This window comes from Ostrinia nubilalis, chromosome 13 (genome assembly GCF_963855985.1).
Source record: "Ostrinia nubilalis chromosome 13, ilOstNubi1.1, whole genome shotgun sequence".
In the NCBI taxonomy this organism is placed as follows: domain Eukaryota; kingdom Metazoa; phylum Arthropoda; class Insecta; order Lepidoptera; family Crambidae; genus Ostrinia; species Ostrinia nubilalis.
Window position 1 is genome coordinate 15,880,929 of NC_087100.1, and position 22,879 is coordinate 15,903,807.

The 22,879-nt window shown below is 37.7% G+C and overlaps 1 protein-coding gene across 1 annotated transcript in view; it reads left to right on the top strand.

Moving 5' to 3' along the window:
• LOC135077759 (low-density lipoprotein receptor-related protein 2) overlaps positions 1 to 22,879 on the top strand; it is a 325,621-nt gene that overhangs the window by 92,999 nt on the left and 209,743 nt on the right. The window lies entirely within an intron of this gene.

The following is a 22,879-nucleotide window of genomic DNA, read 5'->3' on the forward strand; positions in this document are numbered from 1 at the left end:
AATTCACGTAAAATACAAAAAATGAAAAAACAAGGAAGATGTCGGATTTTGAAGAAGCTGGTGCACTAAAATTAGTGGAAAATGTATGCTAAAGTTATGAAGAAAGTAAACATAGTCATTACAATACTGTTATAGAACAATCAGCGGCAGAATCTGAAAATGATGTGCCAAGGGTGCAATAGTTGTGCAAATTTACTGTGCAACGCACATTAAATGCACATTTGACAGGCCTGTTTTGTTGAAGCACATGTCATATGTAAGGAAAACCTTTAAGTGTGCTAATAAGTTTAAAATTTGATGATGTATGTAGGTAAAAACAATAGTGTTTCTAAGATTTCTATAAATATTTCCTAACATTTCCAAAATTTTTTTTTTCTTTAAATTTTAACCACAAATCTTTAATAAGCGTTATTTTCTAATAGTGTATGCTTTATTCTATCATTTTTAACTGATCTTCATATTTTTAAACTGTTATTTGACACACAACCGGACTTTAAGTTTGGGCGGCAAAATGCTCATACGCGAGCACTCACGTTTCACGGAAAGGCGCGACTACTCTAGGGTTAAAAAGGTTTTATAAACGTCATTTTAATGAATACGTATTTAAAAAAATTATAATTGTCATAGTCGAACAACAATCGATATGAATCGATTCTTACCGATAAGATTCATTTTGGCAACACTGAAATGAGTGTTAAAGACAGGAAGTTGTAATTATCACATAAAGTACTATTTAAATTGGATTTTTATAAGGGCAAATTGATACAAAGTTAAACTAAGTGAATACTTTAAAAATTAATTAAATTTTTTTGTCAAATTCATATTTTCATTAGCAGCTTGTCCACGCCAGGCCAGAAATGAACATTGTCCTTTGGGGTAAGACTAGACAATACATTGTTACATTAAATGGACTAGTGTTTGATTGTAAATTAATAGCACATCTCTCAACATTAATGTTTAAAGAAGTGTTGCCTATGCCGACTATGTTTACACTTGGGGACAGCAAAGGGGTTAAATTTAACTTTTGTTTCACCATATCAGTTATGAAAGACGACTGGCTTCCGCTGTCAAGCAAAGCTTTTACAGTTATAGTGTTTTTAGTAACGGGATTAGAAACTTGAATTTTAGCGGTGCACAGTAAAACATTTGTGGTGGTTTGAGTAGAAGACATGACAACTGTTTGAGAGGAATTAGAGGCATCAGAATTTGGAATAAAATGCAACAATGAATTGTGTCGTTTTTTACACGAGCGACAAGACCCAACAAGTGTACACTCTTCCACCTTGTGGCCTGGTTTTAAACAGTTTTTGCATAGCTTTAGAGACTCGACTATAGAATTTCTATCCTTAGGAGACTTTGATTTGAACGAAGAACACTCATAAAGACGATGTTCACCTCTGCACATCACACACTCTAAAGACTTAGAAGAGGATTGACTGTTGTCGCCACTAGTGGTGACAGCAAAAGATTTAGTTTGCTGAACTTTATTAGAGAGTGTGGGGTTGCCCCCTGGTTTGGTCTTGTTTTGTCTGTCTAATTTGGATTCATAAACCGTCTCCAAAACATCAGCTCGGTTTTTAAGAAATGTAAAAAAGTCTGAAAGCGTTGGTATTTCGGAAATATTATTTCTAAACTCCTCCCATTTAAAACATGTAGTGTTGTCTAATTTTGCTGTGACCAAATAAATAATTAGGACATCCCACTTGTCTGTAGGCAATCCTAACGTGCTGAGAGCCCGCAAGTTTTTTGTGACATGGTCAATTATAAAACGAAGTGACTTGGCGGTCTCTCGCACGGTTTCAAAGTTAAGAAGAGATCTCAAATGATTGCTTATTAATTGCCTTTTATTGTCGAACCTTTCACATAATAAGTTCCAGGCTTGACAATAATTTTTGTCTGTAACTTCCAAGTTGCAAATAACGCGAGCGGCTTCACCCTCTAAATATGAATTTAAATAATGAAATTTATAAATATTTTTGATTTGTGTATTTTCATGAATTAATGAGCTGAAAGTTTCCTTAAACTCCAACCATTTAAAATAGGTACCATCGAAATTGGGAATTTTAATGATTGGCAATTTGAAACCAAGTGTTTCATTATTACATTGGCCACCATTATGACAGTTAGAATGCTGTTTATGATTTGAATCATTCGATGGACATGATGCAAACATAGGTATTTTAGAAGGTGAATTCGCCTTTATCAAATCCTGAGCAATACAAACATAATGATCGAAGTCTTGTTCAAAAACATCGCGAATAGTTAACTCCTGTTCTCGATTACCTTCACTAAAAGATTCTATTTGATTTTGCAACTCGTCAAATTCAACAAACAAGGCTTCAATCCTGGATAATTTCATCGCAAGTTTGTTGGTTTCAAATTCAGAAATATTTTCTAAAGATTGCAAAGATTCTACATGATTTTTAAATTTAGTTAACCGTCCTTTAATATTGCTACGCTTTACTAGAAGAGATTTCAAATCTATAGGAGTTTGTGTTTCGATAGACATTGCGATAAAATTAATCAGAAAGCTAAATGACGTTAGAAACTATTATTTAAATTAACAAAATTGCATACGATACGCTTCTCGCTTCGTAGTCCAGCTGATTGCACGACGAGTTGAAAAAACCGGTCGGCAAGCACGATCAGCTGTGCGGCGGCCGGGCTCCGCGGAGACAATAGGTGACGTCACGCAGCGAACCCGATCGACGCGTGCCGTGGACGAGCCGAGCGGAGCACTGGAATTGAGATAGTTTGGAATAAACAACTGTTGCGGAATGATTTAAATGCGGAGTGCTTGCAGAACGTATGATTAAAAGGAAAGTTTAATTAATTTTAGCTTAATGGAGTGCAAAATAGTGCGTGATATAGGTGTGAAAGGTTGAATTTATTTAAGTTTTAGATCAAAAGTGCTTAAAAAGTGGGAAATACTCAGCAAATAAATGATTAATAACCTTTTGAATTGAAAATAAGCACAGTGAAGTTAAAGTTATCGAATGGAATTTGAAATATTTGCAACAGTGGGAAGGTAGGTAGGTAGGTAAAATAATTTGTCGAAATAATAGGCTAGGCAGTGAAATAGTGCAAATAAATAGTGCAGAATCGAAACAAATTGGAAATTAATTTAGAATACCTAGGCCTTTTTAGAGTTAACTCAATGTAGCACAAGTCAAAGAGGATTTTTGAACTAGGAAAGAAAAGGAACGGGCTCACGTTTAAGAATGGTAGGCAATGCTGGGTCGAAGAAATGCGTAGTCTCGACTGCTGGATGCTGCTGGGGCTTGTGAGCTGGCTCCTCGGAGTAGGCCGATGTAGGCGGAGGTGGCTTGGGCTTTCAATAGCCAAGCTGGCACGTAGGCGGTCTGCGGCGCGGCTATGAGCTGCTTTGCTGGGCTTCGTAGTCGCTGCAGATTGCGGTTTTGATTCCTCCGGTCGGCAAATAGTGAACCTGCGAACTTCGGGATCCGATTAGAGTTGCAAGGTCCTGTCACGGTCGCCACTTTGTTTAATAGAAAAATGCTAGTTCAGCTTGTGAATACATTTATTGGAGTGAATCGACATATTTGACAAATACATGGTTTAAAACTTAACGGTAGGGGTAGCAGCGCGTCCATTGGCTGCTTAGATATCACGCGATCGCAGCCTCTTCTGATTGGCTGTTGCGGAGATCACGTCACAAGAACGGTAGCCATCAATTCTGTGGTACGATGCGGATAACGCGAGACAGTAGGGTGACAATGGGTTTGGTCGGCTCGAACAATCAATAGGCCAGGCCTAAGGTGGAAGGGAGCTTTCCAGAATCTTTAATCACAGATGAACTGGCAATCTTACCTCCAACTGCCGAAACAACAATGCTGTTTACATTGTTGTAATGGCGACAGATTTAGGTATGGGGTGGAACAAGCCATAACTACCAAAAATGGTGCTACGGAACTCCATAACAAATGTTGGGTCGTTCTTGACCAGTTTTCGAGTATCGGTGGGAAAAGCGATTTTTCACGAATGATAAAGCGTTTGTTGTAAATATTTTAGGCGCCCGATGCTTCCGTGTTCGGTTTAGTTTATTCGGCTAGTTCGGTTACGGACTGGAGTAATTCGTTTAGTTTAAATGTTACAGTCAGTGTAACACGTATTTTTAGATATTGAGTGTTATTTACAGCTCTTATTTAAGTACTCTTTTGACATTGAACTCGCTCGTTTTTTACACTAAGTTAAAAAATCTATTCACTGTTGTAATGATGATGATGATGATGATGTATCTATTGTAAAAACAATGGATATTATCTCTTACCGAAAAAATATTAGTATTTAAGTGAGAGGTCACCATCGAATAGGTTCATAAGTGCCAAGTTTGTGCCAATTGAATAAAGACTTTTCGTTTTCTTTTTCGTATGTGTAGTAGGTAACCACCAACCTACTATGAATTTCCTACCTATTTTGTTAACACAAACCTTTTTCGAGGCGGAAGTTTGTTACAATTCTGATGCTACTTACCAATCGCTGTTTCCACATTTGTGTGTACTTTTGCCGGCTAATCCGCACTTTGCCCCATTGTTTCCCGCGACGTGAGCCCGTCTGGTGTCGGATCTAGGGGCGCATTTTAACCCCGGCGTTTGAGGCTTATTTATACACAAGTATGTATTTATGGTACAGGCCTTTGGGGAATGCACGAACGATGCCGGTCTTGTTGTGGAAAAAGTTAGGATCGATTTTGTGTTACGGTTTTATTGGCGAAAGCTGAGAGCTTTTCAATTGAATTCAAATTGTCACATTACAATTTAATAGAGGTAGGAATAAAGATTACATGTTTACATTGTGTTGTTGTGACGCCCTGGTTAAAAATTAGAAACATATAGTAAGACAATTAAGATAATCAATTAATCACACTTAATTTGGAAAAGTTATTTTTCAATTCATATTTAGTAGCAAAAATACTACTAACATGAGCAAAAACCCAAAGTAGGTATATACATAAGATAGTGTTTAGATAGATTTGCTATCGTCTCTACAAAATGCTTAGTTATGGGTACTTTATATAATAATAATATTTATGTAATACATAAAATAATTTTTTTTGTACGAGACGATCTAAGTGATACATCTCATTTACAAGGGAAACCAAAGTTTGACTTGCACCCCCCACGCAAACACGCTGTATCAAAGGACGCGTGTGTACTCGGGAAAAATAAACGCAAGATATTCCAATGGTTTGAATATGAACGGGATAAATATTTTGATATTTCTATTTTGGTCACAAACGAAATATTTACGTAATAACCATTTATTGGCAGTTAAGGACTTTATTATACGTTCCTTACATATTTTATTATTTCTTAAATATTTTCAATTGCAAATGGATCTACAAGTAAATTATAAATAACTTGTTAAAATCGAACTGCCTAAGGCGGGAATCGAACCCACGACCTTTCGCTTGCCGGACAAAATATTGTTTCATTACTACGTTGATAGTAGTTTTACTACTATTTTTCAGAACACACACATAGTTTTGTTCAACAAAATTGTATTTCATGAAAACGTTGATACTTCCATACAGTTTTTGTCACCTTAAGGCTTGGTATTTCTGCTAAAGTAGGTATTTCGCGCTGTCAAAATATACATAACTGCCAAAGTAAACACGGTTCAAAGAGGCGTGGCGTCACCGCGAAGTTCCGCGCCGGCTAAAAGAATTTCAAGATTACGTCACCCGACCTGTCGGTAGATCCTCGGGAGCTTGAGCGATTGGAAAAACATTTTATGATCAGTTATGTTACTCGTAGTAGCGATTATTTAGAGCTTGGATAATAAATTATAGTTGTTGAAATTCACAAAGCTTTGCATGTGGTTAATTACATTAATCAGTACACGCATCAATTTTGTTCAGTCTTTTTGTTTATTAATAAATAAAAATATCATACTAAAATTGCATACATATTTGTTTGTATTGGTCTGGGTGTTTTCTTTCCATAATTTATGTATAACGTATGTACGGGGCTCTGTATCGAAAATCACTATGAGCAATAAGCATCACACACGGTTACCTGGAGTGCATTACCGCAGCAAAAAGCTTGCTATCTTAAATGAACGGTATAATATCGAGGTTTCGTCAGTACAGTTGCGAACAAAGGTGTTTGTGTAGTGTAGTTGAGTTGAGAGGTCAGATTATTGAAATAATAAAACGAACATTTTATTTTTTAAATACATTTTAAAAATAATTCACATTACAGATAACAATGAGAGGATGACATTGCAAGGTGGTGCCAGTCCAGTCTTAAATCCGTTGATATATGCTGCATCTGCCATGTTTTTGGCTAAAAAATTCTTCTATCTTGCAGTTTAGACTTTTATTACAGACCTCAGACAGTATTTTTGGAAAACTTTTATGCATGGTGGAGGAAGGGACGCTCTAGAGACTCAAGTCGTCTAGAAGGAGTCATATGAACTCCAAGTTTTAAATCCGTTGACATCTGCTGCATCTGCCATCTTTTTGGCTAGAAGATTCTTCTATCTTGCAGCTTAGACCTTTAGCTACAGACCTTAGACAGTATTTTTGAAACATTCTTACGCATGGTGGAGGAAGGGACGCTCTAGAGACTCAAGTCGTCTAGAAGGAGTCATATGAACTCCAAGTTTTAAATCCGTTGACATCTGCTGCATCTGCCATCTTTTTGGCTAGAAGATTCTTCTATCTTGCAGCTTAGACCTTTAGCTACAGACCTTAGACAGTATTTTTGAAACATTCTTACGCATGGTGGAGGAAGGGACGCTCTAGAGACTCAAGTCTACAAGGAGTCATATGAACTCCAGTTTTAAATCCGTTGACATCTGCTGCATCTGCCATCTTTTTGGTTAGAAGATTCTTCTACCTTGCAGCGTAGACCTTTAGCTACAGACCTTAGACAGTATTTTTGTGAAAATTCTTACGCATGGTGGAGGAAGGGACGCTCTAGACACTCAAGTCTACAAGGAGTCACATGAACTCCAGTTTTAAATCCGTTGACATCTGCTGCATCTGCCATCTTTTTGGCTAGAAGATTCTTCTATCTTGCAGCTTAGACATTTAGCTACAGACCTTCAACAGTATTTTTGTGAAAATTCTTACGCATTATTATTATTATTATTATTATTACGCATGGTGGAGGAAGGGACGCTCTAGAGACTCAAGTCTACAAGGAGTCATATGAACTCCAGTTTTAAATCCGTTGACATCTGCTGCATCTGCCATCTTTTTGGCTAGAAGATTCTTCTATCTTACAGCTTAGACCTTTAGCTACAGACCTTAGACAGTATTTTTTATTATTTATATGTGTCAGTGTGATCTTCTAAAGAGTGTAAGACGATTGTATGTAGGTACTATTAAAATGTAATTTTAACTCATTGGTTTTGTCTCATATTTGAGGAATGTACTATGTATCATGAGTAGAGTCTTCGTTTAAAAGGATGCGAACGATTTAAATTTCAATAGGTAGACAAAATTGATAATTTTTAACTATCAAAAATTTAAGCTTTCTCCAGTAACACTGATATTATTATACTGTGACTCATCAAAGTCATCATTGTCAAAAATATTGACAAATCGCGAACTGTCACGGCCAAAAAACTGACACGCGTCCGTCCTCCGTTAGCGCCACCGCGCGACTGATTGAGATTGTTCAAGCCGTCATGGACGATTTTTTCCACATTTTTTAACATAGTAACTAAATAAGACGCAATATAAAAATTTCATCCGTTAAAAGCCCTCAAGTTATTTCTGAACTTTTGTTTAGTAAAAGATTTAGAATCTCAAATCGCTTATTTTAAAAATAAAACCATAAATAGAAAACGAATAGAGGTAACTTTGGGAATTTATTCTATCGAGTCAACTTCATCAAATCGTGTTTCCATCCGTTAATAGCCCTAGAAAATATCCTCAACTATGCCCAATAAAAATCTTAGCCTTTAATTTTACTGTTTAGTACCTCAAAAATGAAAACCTCATTTTCGCCATTTTCTCTGCTACCCGGCCTTAAAACCAATTTTGAATTGCACAGAAGCAATCACAATACACGAGTGTATCCGAACGCAAACTAATAGCTCTTTAACAGCCATTTCAAATGCATGAATTCGTAAATGAACTTTAGTATTTTGCCGGGATAAAGTTCCCCTAGCATCCCCATTTGGCGTTTTTCACAATGCCCGACATTTTACAAAGGATGAATTACTAATTTTGGTTGCCATTAGATGGATTGCGTTCATTTTACTTAAATTCAAAGAAGAATAGTTATGTGCGTGCACAAGAAGAATATTTATGTGCGTGTATTAAATACAAAAAATCCTACAACCCTCATTCATGCTCCAGACTGAGGTAGAATCTTAAAACTTGTGTCGTAACGTCTCGCGGTAGCCAATAAGCCACGAGTTTAGGGATACCTCTTCTACTATTCCATATTTAACTACACACAATAAGTAATTTCTGTGGGATGAACTAATATTTAATAGACGAATACCTACCACCTTTCTTCAAATAGGTTCATTTTTTAACAGTAATGTTATACTTACCCTACCAGTCGCTTTAGAAGTCACTGATAGGTCCGTAAAAAACGGACTGTGCCCGGTCAAAGCGCGCAAACAGCGATCGATGGTTTCAATTATCGCCGCTTATAGCTCCTCGCCTCTGAATCCTATTTGTGCATTCGTTAGAGAAACTGAAGCTTTGTCCGATTAAAAACTGGATTTTTTTCCCCTTTTGTGGCGGGCTGCAGCGGAGGGTCAGATGTAACATGTAACACAGACATGTTACATTATTGTGACATAGTTGGATTTCCCCTTCTCCTTGACGTTAGTGCGATGATTCTATTTGTTTACTCTGGTAAAGAATCTTTCGTTTAGATATTTGCAAAAACGGTTAATAGTTAATAATATAAGTTGAAAGATTAAAATGACGTAGACGTGTTCTAAGAGCTACAAAATAATTCGGTAGATCCTCCTCCTCATCTATCTAGGACATTGATTAGATGAAAAACGTAAACCATTCTTCGAGCTTCATCAAACAAGTTTTATAGAATTAATAATAAATAAATATAATAAATCTTTGGACAATTTCACACAGCGCCGCTAGCCCCAAAGTAAGCAACTTAATGCTTGTGTTGTGGGTGCTAGCTTAACGGATATACTACTTATATACTTTTTTTTTTAAATACATACATATTATACATAGTAACACCCAGACCCGTCACAGAAATAAAAATTCATCATTTCAATTTCTGCCCGGCCGGGAATCGAACCCGGGCGGGACCTCTCGGCATAGTAGTCCGCTCTGAACCACTACACCAAAACGGCCGAATTAAAACTCAAACAACCATTTGCAATTACTAGGGATCGAGACGGAGTTTCAAAAAGACTGGATGTCGTTAGACAACCTTTTCTTGTTCCCGCAGGGGAAATGCATGCATTAAATCCCGGCAAAATATATGCCCAAAAATAAATGGAGAAATGCATTTCTCGGCGCAGTCGCCGCGGGCGGACATCGAATTCGCATTAGGACAAATGTCTTTGAAACATATTTCACGTTTTCAAAATGTTAGGGGACGATTTCGGAAAGGATTCCGGTTCAGTTCAGGATTTTGCGTAGATATCGAATGTTTTGGAAGCTGCTACGGATGTTCTGGGACTATCTTGTAAACCTGCTGTTCAGATTTTGGCATCAAGGAAACATAACGATAGAAAACGCCCGCAAGTCGTCCACCTTCGTGAGAAACACGGAAACATGCTATTAAATTGCAATGAAATCTGCAGATTGACCAACCAGTTTCAAAACTGCCAAATAAATCAATTTTAGTGCCACTCGCAAACATTTCGCACGGCGTTGAAACTAAAAATGATATTCTAAAAGTTAATTGCTAAAACGTAGCGAACCGTTATTCGATTCACTAACGAACGAATTCGACACCGAACCGTTCGACAGCTAAATCAACTATTAACGCAAACAATGACGTCACTGGAACTGGTTCACGGTTGACATAACCTGCTCGAGCCGGACTATCAGCAAATGTTTAATTTTCAAACGAGTTGATTATCGAACTGAAATCACTTTGATTCTTGTCCCACCTTTTGTCTCTGATAAGTCTTTCAGTGTCACTGATTAGCTGGGAAATATTCATTGCTTTAAGCTTTGTATAAAATGAGAGAGCACTGGTTCACCTTTTTTAATATTCGTGGTGTTACCTGTGCGTATTAAAAATATTCAAGTTTTATGACCACGCGGCTAGAGCAGAAAATTTAATAAAATATGCGAGATTACTGTTCAACGTTAGTTTAAATCATAATGTGTAATATTTCGTGTTAACACACCCAAATCCATGCAATTCTCCTAGAACAATACAAACCAAACAGTAGATTTGCAAATGCAAATTGTATATTGTCATTGAAATATCCATTTACCGTAGCGAAATTAATTTTATCACCACAATTAAATTTAAATTTTCGCCATTAACCACTGCGGAGGTAAATCCAGTTAATCCGAAAAGTGACGTCACGAAACCGGTTTGTACCGGTGATATCCGGCTGCGACCTGTTTAACTGACCTGTCACTAAATGATTAATGTTAACAGGCTCATTATGCGAGTCGTTTTGGTCGGAACCTTTTTCCGAACACGGTTTTAATGGAAAGGGGTAGCTTTATTAAACTTGTCGATTTTGGTTTGCCATTCATTTAAAAGTTCGAGCCCCAATCAGCTTTTGTGACTGCGAATACTATTATTTTAATTAAGTTTGATAAATGGCTTGTATTTCCTCGTTAAGACCTTATTATAAAAGGCTTTATGCTGTTTTATGTATGTTTGTCGATTGTTATTGGAGTACGATTATGCAAAGCGATAACTATATTAACTAACTGTGACGAAACAATAACTGCAATGCAACAAGCCTATATTTTCTTTGTGAAATTAATCCAGTATGGTTTTAATAGAACTAACCGATAATAAAGAATGGCGTCTTACAAGGATCATTCATTGGTCCACTTTTGTTCCATGTTCACAAAAGTGATTATAAATTAGTTTGGAGAACTAAATACCATGTGGTTTTCCTTTAATTTTCCCATAAACAACGTGTTAGTGAAACAATCAAAACGATTCAGGTGCGTTCGACGCGGAATGTTTGAGCTGCCGCCCTTTTTCTAGCCCAATGAGCGGGCTGATTGCCGCCGGCGGAATACCTCCATATTAATTAAACATTTTGCTGTTCAATTTGGGGAAACTGTTCAATCAAACTGTTCAAAGGAATTGCAAAACGGGCGGTGAATAAATAAAAAAGTGTACTTTGAGACTATATTGTAGTAGACTGTACAATTTTGATATCTTGTACTTGTTTTAGAACTTGTCTCAGAGTTAGTTTCTTTTAAAACTTTTGTCAAGTGTTATAAAGCCGGGTCCAGACTGGTGTAACGCGTAATGTAATCCACCGTGTAATGTAACAGAAATAGTATGGGCAGCGTTTTACATGTAATGCTCGTAGTGCCGTCCACACGTAGAATTCGTGTTACATTACACACTACACCAATCTGAAATGAGAAGGTATCCAAGTGTACTTAATTAAGATTTAAAAATCATTGCTTATCTTACTATTTTGTTACAGGTATGTTAATGGATCTAGAAATCATCACTCGCACACACAGAGTTCCGTGACTGGTAAGATGGTAATTATAATATTGGAATTAGTCTCATTCTTAATTCAATAACAGATATTAAAGTACAGAGCTATTATTTAGTAGGTACTTTCCAGATTAATCTACATAATGTCTAGACTGCAAGCAAATAAAACCCTAATTGACGATGCTTGGATAAACAGAAAACATAGCAAATCATATCGTGACCGCAGGCTCTTACGATATTGATATTTTACGAGGCGGGTCAGCAGATCATGTTTTATATTTACGAGCGATGGCACAACAGATCTCCGGGGATATTTGGCACTAAGCAAATATACTGGAGTGGAAAAAGATCGCTTGTAAGCAATCATAAATAGAAATATGTATCCAATCACTATAGTTGACTGTTTTACTCGTATACCTACTCCGTTTTTCTTTATCAGTGTGTACGTTACGTACGTAAAGGAATCTCTCTATTTATCACAATCATGCCAATATGTTATTGGTATTATTTCTAATGTCGAATATTTTTTGTGTAAACGGAATATTCCACCCTAGTCTTGACGGAAAATCCCAGCTAATAAATAATAAATTGTTTTTTGTGACGTAGGTAAATGGAAAAATTTACGCTTTCTTCGAGCTCTGACTGAATCACGTCAACATTATTAAACTCGAGAATGAAGTTCAAAATAGCCTGCTATTTTTAGGTTCATGTATTCCAAATGTTATTTACAGATCTTGTTGAAACGATATCAGAAAACCTAGGCAATTGGCAGTAATCCCTAAGGACGTTGGTAGACCTTTGTAGCCTTGCGAATAACTTTCACATGCATTATGCAGTCCGATGCCTCTGAAGATACCACGTCTTCTGCCAGAATAAATACCCCTGGGGGTTTATTCTTTCAATGATTGTTGATCTAACTATAGACCTCTCTCAGTCTAGCTATCTAGGGAGCCAATCAAATAATAGAAAAGAAAAGTTAAGTATATTTTTCGTACCGTGAAAGGACCAGATGAAAATGAAAGTTTTATTAACTTAAATCCTCTGATCGTGATATGCCATTTATAGATTGAGCAAGTAAAATGACTGGTAACTCGATTAGTTGATTAGATATTTCGATAGGCTATCGACACTATGGATTTTTTGACAAGTCTACAGCTTAACTCATAAAATAATAGCAATCGTACCTGTCTCTCGATGTGGACCGGCTTCGGTATAGGTAGGTACCTAATTTATTTTAGTATATTGAAAACGTCCCTAAAATCACAAAAAATTACAATCTTTTAGTTTAGGGCCTTACTTTTAAAACGCAGATTTTATCTGACTTTACCAAGCTTGATGCAAGCAGTAAGATTAAAATAAAATAAACTAAATTATCTCTCAGGTTAAATGTCGCGGATCATAACTTAAAGCAGCTTCCACTTGCAGCTCGCAGTGCATTTGCTGCATCATTCGTGGACTCAATCCATTAGCTATTGTCCGACGGAATAATATTTTTAAACCGTCCTCGCTCCATTACCGGGTGCTCGGTTGTGGACCATCTGGGATGTTTTAGTACTTTTAGTCGTGTTCAAATATGTAGGTTTCGTGTGTATTCTTTTTATTCTGGAAATATTCTGAATTGAATAAACGCAGACGAATTCTAGATAGATTGCAACCGTCAACGGGGATGTTCCTCGTTCCCCACTCAAAAGCCTTACAGGAGGACACCATCAGGTTTTTAGTGGCTAGACCTTGCCCTTTTGGCAGGGAGAGCCCCACATATTCCACTAGCTGCCCTGTGACTGATGGGTATGCAATTTTTGCGTTTTCCTGACGAGAAAATCATTCCGAACAAAACCCTTTTTAAAAACAATTTATTAGCTGTTGGTTTTTCCTATTTTGCTCTACATATTATTCTAGAATATAGGCATGTATTGCTCGTTCACGTATGTTCTGCCGCATATTTATTATTTGATGGAGGCAGCTGTCGCGGGAGCCTTAACAGCGGCGCATCCCTTCGTGTTTCAAACTTTTAAAAACGGCATTAAGCGAGAGCTTTCGAAGGCTTTTAGGGGTGTCAGCGATAAAACATTTTCAATTCGGAATTCTCCATTAATTTTAAATGAGTTAACAACAAAGCATCAATGAAAATAATATATACTGCGTTATGTACGCCTTTACTTTTAATTATGTGTACACCTTATTACGAAGTCTAATAAATACCAGTTTGAAAGTTTGGTCGCGTCATGTGTGGTCTCTCAACGGACGCCATGGCAGAAACTTAGATGCAACTAAAAAGTAACTAGCAGTTGCAGTTTCGTTGCAGTTGCGTTTCACCGTCTGTTCTGGGCCTAAGTGAACCAAGAGTCTTTCCATCACCCATGTGGCATCCTTGCCCGCGACAGACATAAAAAAGACAAACACGGCCAATTTGCGCAGTCGGTAAACGGTCCCCGCGCAATTCCGTCCCCTCGTAAATCAAACTTTACTTAAACTCTTCATTTCGGACACACGGACTATCTTATCACGATCCGCCTTAAGGTAACTTGGTTTGTTATGACACTTGAGAACAATTTAGGGGTATTTTGTGAGACTCTTTTTTACGCCAGGCTTTAGCAGTTTCGCAATTAGCGTCTATCTCTTAGTTTTTTGAAACTTCGTGTTCAATTATGTGTGAAAAAAGTTTAGGCTAGGAATTGCCTTCATTTAAAAATGGAGGTGGGGAATTTCTAGTTACTGCATCATATTTAAATTAACAAGTTCTTTAACAGTTTAAACTAACTCTTGTTACTAATTTGCGTTTTTGTTGTCGGTCAATCGTCAGTGTTAGCTACACAGGACAGTGGTGGATACGAGTGGTGGGAATAGTCCCATACGCGAGTTTGTTCCGGCGTGTCTTCTCAGCACTTGCCATATATGTTTGTCTCGAAGCGCTGGTAGGGCCCAAAAGATAAGGAGACATGTAAAGTACCCCATAAGGGCTACCTTTTCTTTTTTTATTATTTACGTTTTGACGTTCATAAATGCCACTTGTGGTCTAAACCAAATAAATATTTTTGATTTTGATTTTGATTGTACGTTGTCTCATTTAGAAACCTTTCGTTGACATTCTTCTTCTTCTTCGACGCTACACTCTTACCACTCTAGTCATAGTCGTCACACTTGGTTTGGTGCCAAGCTTCACAATCCACATTGCAGCCTTTCTTGTACACTCGTTTCACAGTAAAGTTCTCAAAGCAGCCTAGGTAAAGCCAATAGAGTCTAAACTAAAGATTCGCTAATCCTCTCCTCCTGGTAAGTGCTCCAGTCTTTTAACCCAATCGACCAATTAGACAATTCATTGTTCAGCCAACCTCGCGGGCGGGGCTCTCGAACTTAGGCGGGGTGCGGCCTGGCGAGATCGGCCAGTTCATCTCGAATTTTACAGAATTTATTAGGCTATTAGAATAGTTATCTACGGAATTGCTACTATGCACCTTTTTATTTACGAGCCTCCGATATTTTGGCACTGTTGCAAGCTCCATGATCACGGAGTAACTGAAGATTTAGCAGACGAAATGTTATTGGCAGACTCTTTCGCAGTCTTTTATTACGATCGCCGCACTGTTCACTAACTCACTATTTATTTCGCTGTTAATAATAATCTGTTGTTGGTTTATGTTTAGGACGATGATGGATATTGCTGACTCCATCTCTTATGGCACTGAATGCCGGACTGAAGATCAATGATTAGTATACATATATGATACAATTTAAGTATTTAAGTCGTAGGACCGGTTTCCACCAAAACGGCGAGGAGAGAAGATAATGTGTTTGAAAAACCAATCAGATTTCTAACCCGAAGCTGAGAGGTGATGTGGAAATAATATTAATGTAATTCAAAAGCAACCGGGCCCTAGCAACATTGTAATCTAAATTGTTTCACATGAGTACGTTGGTCACTTTTGTATTTGTCTGGGTGACTGTTGCTGCTATTATATTTTATAAGGGAAAATTAAATAAGCCTTTTTTACTGCGTTGGCTGTTCTCTTTCGAGCTGTGGCGAAACGGTTGTTACCAGTGGCGGGGCAAGACCTAAATTTGATGTGGGCAAGACAGATTTCGCGAGGCCTTGTTCTGTGGCGACCTGAAGACGGATTTTATGAAATAATAAAAAAAAACGGGTCAATGGTCTATTCATTGACAGTTTCTGATTTCTTGATTCAGTGATTATTTTTAAAGGAATTTTGCGCCAAAGAATAATGTTTGTCACTTAAAACCGTGTTGTTGCTTAATTTTGTGTCTGATTATGGCTGAATTTGTTTGGAAAAAAAAAAATTTTAACTACATTGTTTAGCTATCAATAATTTATATTTAATAGTCAATGTCTATTCGCGCATCGCTTGCAGATGGACGTGCCATCTGCTATTATTGTTTAATAATTATTACAATGCAGACAACAAAATCTGTGTTAAAATAAAACTGTGCCGGCGCATGCACTGTCATGCACTTATGTGACACACTTACCTAGTGCAGTGTTGTTAATTGAATTTTAATTAAAAATGGAAAGTCCCTTTAATCGAAGTACAATGACCAGCCGAAGCCCGCCTCCACCACAGAGAAGACCAACTGAAGAAGATTCTACTCCCGCGACATCAATAATTGAAGTTGTATCGACCGAAGAAATCCAGAAATGGATATCCTCCATTGAGAAATGCCTTAACGACATATGCTATACATCAGGAGAAGGTAAACTGAACACAGAACAGAAGCTGAGAATCAGCAACACAAGCAGAAACGTGTTGGGTGGTGTCTCTCAATTGGCTGTGCAATATCAGTCACTAAAACAGAAATGTATCTCAGCCCAATCAATGATCAAAACATTAATTGATCAAAAGGAGTCATCTACCGCACTAGGAGATCAGATCGAGGACCAAAAAGTATCTATTCGCTCTACCCCAAAGGTTGAACAACCGAATGTATCTTTTGCCGACGTGCTGAGAACCAGTAAGAGCTCTATAGTAAGACCACCAAGCACCAGTAACATTGCTATTTACCCAGCTAGCAAAGATAAGACCAGTGAAGAGACTAAGAAACTTATTCAGACCATCATCAAGCCGGAAGAATTAAAACTGCATATCCGAGGGATGAGAAAAACCAGAGGCGGGGGTATTATAATCAGCGCTGAAGGCAAAGATAACCTTGAAAAATTGAAAAAATCAGAACTGCTGAAAACATCAGGTCTCAACGTAGAAGAGACCACAAAACGAATGCCCAAAGTGATTTTGTTAGGAGTGCCCACCAACACATCTGAGAAGGATGTTTTTGAATGTCTCTACGAGCAAAACATCTCGGGTAAATATCAACACATTGACCGCAATAAGTTCTTAAGTTCTATTAAACTAAGCCACAAAACTGGCAAAAAAGACGGGCCCTACTGCAACTATGTGCTAGAACTTACTTCAGAACTGCGAAAAATTTTCATAGACCAGTGTGCCTACCATGAGTTTACGTTAGGTGTGCTCGCTAGCGACTGCGTAAAAAAATGACATTTAAATGTATGACATATTGTGCAGCGCCCCTAGCGGCTACTTTCAAGAAATAAAATCTTCATAGAATTTTTTGACGTATTCGCTAGCGAGCTCACCTAACGTAAACTCATGGTAGGCACACAGGAGAGAGCATACATTAATTGGACCTCCTGTCCAGTTAGAGACTATACACTTGTTACAAGGTGTTACAAGTGTCATCAATATGGTCACTCAGCAAAATTCTGCAGAGAAACTGAATCCACTTGTGGACACTGTGGCTGCGCTGGACACACAATCAAGGAATGCTCAAAATTACTAGCACCTTCGACCTGTGCCACGTGCCGGCGCTTCAATAAACCAAGCCAGCACAATACGGGAGCAGAGAGCTGCCCTGCAAGAAAAATTGCTGAAGCAAGATACATGAGCTCAATTGATTATGAGGGCGCATAGGGCGCCGCAAAGGCCGTTTACTTAACGCAGTCCAAAGATGTGCAATTACACTCTTAGGAATATTTAGTTATGTGACTCGCGATCGTATTATTTGTTTACACACAGAAACTATTTCAATTGTAATAATTATTTATTTTAAGAGTAGGTCAATGTAAAAATAATGCTTAGTAAGTAAGTAGTTAAGTATAGCAGTAAATGTAACCTACTTATTCTGAGTTTGATAATCTATTCCAATATTGTATAGTCAGCACTTTTTAAACAGATACCTAAGATACAGGCAATAAATTTTGCTTAGTTTAGGTATCATTAATTACTTACGCACACTAACCTTAATTTTATCGAAACCAAACTTGTACGTGTTTAGGCTAAGTTTTTATACAGTAATAAATTTATTCTTAATGTTTCAAAATTTTTGATGCGCGAGGCCCCTTGTTCCGCGAGGCCGTAGGCGGTGGCCCACGTCGCCTACGCCTTACGCCGCCTCTGGTTGTTACCAATGAAACGGCGCCAGTTTGAACTTATCCGTTTATTGAAATAATTTGCGTAATTCACTTGAAGCTGTACTAGTCTTGTATTTTCTTCGCCGACAAAGAATCCAAATCGAATTGAGTAAATTGGGTCTGGTATTCAAGGGTATCGGTTTTTTTTTATATAACCGTTTCGCTGCGGCTTTAGTTTATTCTAAGTTATTGTAGAGCAAAATAAAATCACTGATATTACAAATTTTATTATGTCATTGTCTTTTGGAAATGAGATCTTGGGGAATCTATTTAGCATTTTTTAATTTGCAAAAGATAAACATATTAATCTTACGGAACTATTCCCATCGCTTCAACTCCTTTGTAGTCAAGATCTATAGCTTGACCGCGAATAAAAACTCAAGCAGTGAAGGTCAAGTTTGTCCCGTTGCATTGTTATGATAATCTTGTGAACAGTCACATTTATTTTTGGCTACGTTAAGCTGTACACTTTGACACCTTATGGTGATAGCCAATAGGTGTTATTGCAAAACGTATATCCTCTGATGTGCTGTCTACTGTTGAACTGAATTCATTGAATTTAGCCTCATCTCTTGCACAAGCCGATGACTTAGATAATAGCTGGCGGAGACAATCGTTAATGGGACGTCACTTCCAGAGCCCTTACTCAGGTAGCCCTTAAGTATTACAATGCGGTGATTAAGGGCGAGTTAATCACGGCGGACAATATCAGGGCTTCGGATTGAATAAACTCGAATGGGGCTATCTTATCCCCTTTCTGCGGGATTAATAGATAGTATTGTAGTCGGGGATGTTGACTCCACAAGTTTCAAGTAATGCTCAGCTCATACTATACCTTGCTTTGATGTCGCCCGCCTGCACTATTCTGCTATTTGTTGATGACTTACCCCCTTACTAATAAAAAGTTACACAGTTGTTGAACACTGTTTTAAAACACTGTTTTATTAGTAAGCATTTTTACACATCTGGACTGGGTACGTCTGGGTTCCCCCACATGGTGGATCGACAACCTCATATAGGTAGCAAAGAGGCGCTGGATGTAGGCCGCTACCAACCGGTCAGGAAATCATTGGGGGAGGCCTATGTACAGCAGTGGACGGTCAATGGCTGAAATGATGATGACTGGAGTCATCATCCACAGCAGAAATATGCCTAAATTGACACTGTGAGCTTTGCTATGACACATTATTATTTACCAAATACCAATATATTATTTTTACTGTGAAAGTAACTACTAAGTAGCTACCTACCATTTGTTTGTTTTGAAGCTAAGGTACGCCTAATTTGCTGTCTGAGTATAGAGCCGAGTAGGTAGGTAAAACCCAGAAATTAGCTACGAGTAGGTAGGTACTAATCACAAACTCATAAAGTAATACCTTTTCACACAATGAAAGTAGTATTAAGTAGTTGAGTTACATATTAATAGAATCGTGCATAATTTCAAGAACTGTTTTCCACAATAAAACAAACGTAATCTAGCCTTTTCTCCAAAACGCCCGAAGCACTCTATTCCAAAATTAGATGTCACCGTTAAATAACGTAACAGTAAACGTTTGACAGCACGCATGACATTTGCGCGCAGGCGCATCGGTCGACGACCTGTCCCGACCGGTCTATGATTCGGCGTACACTCGGCTTTGTTTGTTTAGTGCGCGATCTTTTCTGCATGTCAAAATCAAATCAAAATAAAAAAAAATCAAATTATACCACAAGTGGCACTTATGAACGTCAAAATATAGTAAATAAAAAAGGTAGCCCTTGGGGCACTTTACATGTCTCCCTTTTGGGCCCTATCAGCGCTTCGAGACAAACATAAAGTGCTGAGAAGAAACGTCGGAATAAACTCAATATTGTATTTAGATAAATTAAAGAAAATTACATTAGATGTCTAGCGAAAGTAAAATATGTTTAACTGCTTCTGGAGCAGTCCAGTAATGATGAATGAATGATGACTGTATTTCATCACGCTAATGCTTCGCGATGTTTTAGTTTGTCTCAGTTTTAGCATATCATCGGTTGGCCTTTCAAAACATGTAAAACGCCAAAACCCTGTATTTTCCAATGACAAATAGTAGGTACAGTTAAAAAGGGAAATTAAACTTCTGTAATATTTAAACACTGATTTAATTTGCTACAGTTTTTTTAACGTGAACTGTACTGGGATTCAAGTTGTGAGATCTAGTTTTGCATGCGACATGATTATGCGAGAAAACATCTGTATCTGATTAGTAACTCGATAATTAGTTGCATTCTTAAAGCATCGAACCGAGGAGATTAGTCATCTACAACGTGTCCCAAAATTCAAGGATAAGCCGACGCCACAGGATGGACATAGTCATGACTACTTTAGGAAAAATAAGGAAAAAAATCTATCTCAATTATTTTTTAACTTACACAATATATTATGAAATTCGACAAAAATTGACACCCCTTATGATATTTTACATTACCACGACCACAATTTTTCAAATATTCCTGTTTTTCTGTTTATATCGGCAACTTAAGTAGTGCTGCTGTTCACCCCAACTCTTAAAACCCCCAGAATCCTTGCAGTTTTTACACAAAAGTTAACCAAAATATGTTATTTCCTTAAAATTTTGAACGATTTTTACTTTCACTCCACTTTGACTCATCGTTTTGTAAAAAAAATGTATGAACACTACTGCGGCAAGTTTTTTATAAAGTTGACGCAACTATCCAAGATTCCAAAATGGTATAATACTCTAAGAAACCTAGTCGCAAAAAAGATAGGCGTACCATTTTTACAAGCACTTCGCTTGTTAGTTAGAATGGGATAAATCTGGCAACTGAATTTATAACCAGTTCTCCTTAACCAATTGAGCTGAAATTTGGTATACTTGTGTAAGTACGATTACAATGCAATATTATGGTACCATTGAGCTGGATGGAGTCTGGAGGTGGCCATAGGAACTCTTAACGTAACGGCGGAATTGTATCTAGTTTGGGTTCGTTGGACTTGTCTTTTCGAGCACTTTAGTGCTAGATGATGTCCAGGGTCCTGATGATGAAGTCAAGGGGTGGCAGAAACTGGCCATAGGAACTCCTACATGAAACGGCGGAAGCTTATCGAGTTTGGGTTCGTTGGATTTGTCTTCCCGAGCACTTTATTAGGCCATGAGATTGAGAAACAACTAAAAAGTTTAAAATAAAGTTGTAATAAAAAAAAACTTTTTTAAAAACAAGCTTGACTTCGTTTGAAAATTATAATTGACTTCATCATCAGGACCCTGGACATCATCTAGCACTAAAGTGCTCTAAAAGACAAGTCCAACGAACCCAAACTAGATGCAATTCCGCCGTTTCGTTAAGAGTTCCTATGGCCACCTCCAGACTCCATCCAGCTCAATGGTACCATAATATTGCATTGTCATCGTACTTACACAAGTATACCAAATTTCAGCTCAATTGGTTGAGGAGAACTGGTTTTAAATTCAGTTGCAACATTTATCCCATACTAACTAACAAGCGAAGTGCTTGTAAAAATGGTACGCCTATCTTTTTTGCGACTAGGTTTCTTAGAGTATTATACCATTTTGGAATCTTGGATAGTTGCGTCAACTTTATAAAAAACTTGCCGCAGTAGTGTTCATACATTTTTTTTACAAAACGATGAGTCAAAGTGGAGTGAAAGTAAAAATCGTTCAAAATTTTAAGGAAATAACATATTTTGATTAACTTTTGTGTAAAAACTGCAAGGATTCTGGGGGTTTTAAGAGTTGGGGTGGACAGCAACACTACTTAAGTTGCCGATACAAACAAAAAAACAGAATTATTTGAAAAATGGCGGTCGTGGTAATGTAAAATATCATAAGGGGTGTCAATTTTCGGAGAATTTCGTAATTTATTGTGTAACTTAAAAAATAATTGAGATAGATTTTTTTCCTTATTTTTCCTAAAGTAGTCATGACTATGTCCATCCTGCGGCGCCGGCTTATCCTTGAATTTTGGGACACGTTGTATAAAGTGAAAGAAAAAGAAATTATGAATTTGATGACAGGTTCACCGAAATCACAGTTATTTGAGGAATATTTTATTTAGTAGGACTGCTTGGTTAGGTGAACCTTCTCGAACCTTCGCCTCATTTAATAGTTGATAACTGCAACTCAGTGCAGCACAGCTTATCGCAAATTTCTACCTCATGTCTTCGGCTGGTACAGAACTAGCAGACTACAACGTGACGTAAGGTGCTGACGTATTCACACAATTTGACAGATTTTGTTTAGCGCCAGCTCAAGCCATTGGCCTTATTTTGATATTATTGAGGCTCCCTCGTAGTTCTAGTAGTGTAGGACACGTACAAAGTATAGCTGCACATAGTGTTTTTTGTAGTTTTAAAATACATAAGACACAAAGTATTCTACACAACAAAGGCTGTGTTTGTAGATCGCCACTGCTTATTTATACTCTTCAAGTGCTGGAGGCACTACACAATGTCAATAAGAATGGGGCCGCCAACTAAATTACTGGGCAATTGCCCCCACATACTTACGATAATCTCGCGGGCCAGGGCAATTTGAAATAATCAGGCATAACCTAAATAGTGTCACCATGAACAATCGCGCATCGCACGTCTTCAATATGCCACAAGAGGAGTAAATGTAGTAGGCCGGAACTAGTTCAAATAGGGCATTCAAGACATTGCTAGAGTCCTCAACATCATCATCATTTCAGCCATAGGACGTCCACTGCTGCACATAGGACTCTCCCAATGATTTAGTTAGATAATGACCGGTTGGTAGCGAGTGGCCTATAAGTATCCAGCGCCTTCCTACTATCTCGGTCGTCGGTACCTTGT